The sequence below is a fragment of the Grammomys surdaster genome, unplaced genomic scaffold (genome assembly GCF_004785775.1).
Source record: "Grammomys surdaster isolate TR1022 unplaced genomic scaffold, NIH_TR_1.0 128, whole genome shotgun sequence".
Taxonomy (NCBI): domain Eukaryota; kingdom Metazoa; phylum Chordata; class Mammalia; order Rodentia; family Muridae; genus Grammomys; species Grammomys surdaster.
Genome location: NW_021604586.1, coordinates 5,498,944 through 5,502,231, shown reverse-complemented (window position 1 = coordinate 5,502,231; position 3,288 = coordinate 5,498,944).

Below are 3,288 nucleotides of genomic sequence, written 5' to 3'. Positions count from 1 at the left end.
ACACACACACACGCACACACACATACACACACACACACACCACATACATCACACACATACACACACGCACACACACACACACACACACACACACACGAGAGACTGGGTGTCTCTAACTAGACGAGGCTGGCTTGACGCTCCTGCTCCTGCTGCTTCAGGCTCACACGTGTTGGAATTACAAGCTGGCCCCACCACAGCTGCACATTCTACGAGAATCTAATAGCACATGCTGTTTTCTGTCTGTGCTTTATACTTCAAACTTGGGCCACCTGTCCCATGGGGGCCATTTCCCTGTTGAGACTATGTAACTGCCCGTGTTGGGGTTCCCCCAACCCACAGCACCTGTCAGTCACACTCCTGCACGGCTGACTGGCTGTCTAGTACCCTGGAGATTGTTTGCAGCTGGGCGTCCTGTGACTAGTTCTACACACCCTGGTATGTCGTTTGTGTGGATAGGGTCTTCAGAGTACAGAGAGGCACTGTGGGGGTCACAGCCTTCAGAACCTGCCCAGGGCTGTAGAGACAACTCATTGCTTTTGAGAGCTATCTATTCCTGCAGAGGACTTGGGTTTTGTTTCCAGAACCCATATGACAGCTCACAGCCATCTGTAACTCCAGTTCCAGGGGCTCCAGTGCCCTCTTCTGGCACTGAGGGTGATGTACAGATGGGCTGCACAAACATACAGGCAGGCAAACATACAGACACATACATACTTTAGGAAACCAACCCTGCTTAGGTTTGACATTGGCTGCACCATCTTGCTTTCCCTCCTGCACAGGATGAAGAGTGTGCTGAAAGCCCCTCATTGTCCCCAGACATTCATCTTTACAGGTCACAGTGATGTTCACCCTTTGATGGCCAGGGTGGCCTCTTTCTGTATGCACAGCGGGATGGTGGCACAACAAGATGTTTGTTCAAGGTCTATGCACTGTCCCTGCAGAAAATGCTAGGGAAGAAGTGTGGGAGGGAGAAAGGATACAAAGAGCCATCTGGGTAGGGAACACCTGGGCTGGAGACTGGGGACAAGTCCATGTGGCTGACCGGAGCTAGGCATGGCCCTGCTATTCTACAGAGAATGTGTCTGGTAGCCTGGTCATAAACTCTGTACCTCTGATGGATCCCAGGCTGGATTTCCTGAGTGATGAGAATTCACCTGACAAGTCTCTATCACCTGAAGAGGTGACCGTGGGAAAGAAATACAGAAAGCACACAAGCGTCCAGCACCTCCAAACCTTAGCTTAGCCGGTATTATCTCCATCATCTGAAACTCATAATCTGCCGTGCTCAGTCTGCTTAGTAAGGCCTGTTCTGCGGACCCCAAGGGGTGAAGCCCACGGTGACAGGCAGAGCATTTCGGGCTGAGGGGACGGGAGGCTTAATAAAGAGAGCACATGGCACTGTGGAACAGCAAGGAGCATCACATCAGGGAAGGAGGCTGAACTGCAGAGTGGATGAAGTCTGTCAGTGTGGCTGTTCGGATGAGGACACAGGAGCCCATATGAACTACTGCCCCCGGGGCGGGGGGGCATGATAAGGACTGTCACTCTCTGAGTGCCACAGAAGCCCCTGAAGGGACTGAAGATATATTTGGGCCACCTTGCTGAGAATGGTCCACAGGGCACCGAGACATTTGCTGTGAGCCCTGGAGATACGGGTTCCTGGGTGGTATGGATGAGGAGCTAGGGAGGGCCAGATGTGGGGCCGAGCTGAGAGAACAGCTGGGTGTCGGGTCTGACTCCACTTGCCTGTGCACCCGTGAGGCCACAATACAGCCTCTGCCTGGGGCCTACCGGTCTGTGGCTAAACTCTGGAGCTGCTGGGTCACTCTGGACATCAGGTCTGGACAGCTGCTCTGGGCTCAATAAAGCGTCCACTGGAGTCCTGTGCTAGGTGGGCCTTTTGAAGGCAATTGCTCAGGAAGTTACCAGTGAGTTTTCCTCACCCTGAGCCCGCTAGAGCTTGTTTCTGTCCACTTCAGTAGCTCCTGGGCCTATGCTGTCCTTCTGGAGCCAGTAAGGGACAAGGGCTGTCTGAGAGGGATGGCTTGTCCCAACATCTCCATGGAGCTTCTGTTCCCAGCATTCCATAGTTCCATTAGAAGGCCGGCTGCCACGGAGTACCATGGTTGTGGGGGACACAGACACTGCACTGGCAAGTAGGTGGCTGCCTCTCCCACACACTTCGCAGGGGGCCCTAGGACCATGGGGAGCAGGCTGACAGAGGCGTTTGGGGAGTAGCAAGCTATTAGAACTCGTGTGGGCCTCTTCCCTTTCCTGCTCTGATGTCAGTGAGGATGATGACGGTGACACCGTATCCCACAGCACACTGGAGGGCGGAGTGAAGGAAGACCAGGCACAGCCACTGAGAGAACTGGGACGTGTCACCACTGGAGAAAGGGAGCAAAGGGATAGCGATGATACCAGCGACTCCAGGAGGAAAAGGTAACAGCCAAGCCAGCTGAGTTGACAGAGTGTCTACCCCTGGGACGCTCACAATTCCACAGCTGGGCAAGACTCTAAGAGCCCTGTAGTTAGGGCATGAGACAAGAAATGTAGCTGACTCTAGTCGGAAGAACTGGGGTGACCTTGTCCTAGAACCCTCCAACGTTCAGCCTGACAGACCTGGGAAGTGTCCCCAGGAGGGAACATGTTCTTTCTTTCTTTTTTTTTAAAATGGGTTATTTTTATTTTGCATGAATTGATGTTTTTCCTGCATGTGTGTCTGTGTGAAGGTATTGGGTCTCCTGAATCAGGAGTTACAGTTGTGAGCTGCCATGTGGGTGCAGGGAATCGAACCCTGGTCCTCTGGAAGAACAGCCAGTGCTTTTAACTGCTGAGCCATCTCTCCAGCCCCGGGAATATGTTCTTAACATTTTAATTTCATATTTTTTTGTTTTGTTCTGTTCAAGACATGGTTTCTCTGTGTAGCCTGGCCCATCCTGGAACTCACCCTGTAGACCAGGCTGGCCTACAACTTAAAGAGATCCACCTGCTTCTGCCTCTCTTGAGTATTGGGACTAAAGGCATGTGCCACCCCTGCTTGCCTGATTTTTATTTTACATATTTTTAAAAAGATTATATTTTAATGATTACACTGTAGCTGTTTTCAGACATACATGAAGAGGGCACCAGATCCCATTACAGATGTTTGTGAGCCACCATGTGGGTGCTGGGAATTGAACTCAGGACTTCTGGAAGAGCAGCCAGTTCTCTTAACCGCTGAGCCATCTCTCTAGCCCCTTTTTATTTTATTTTATTTTATTTTATTTTATTTTATTTTATTTTATT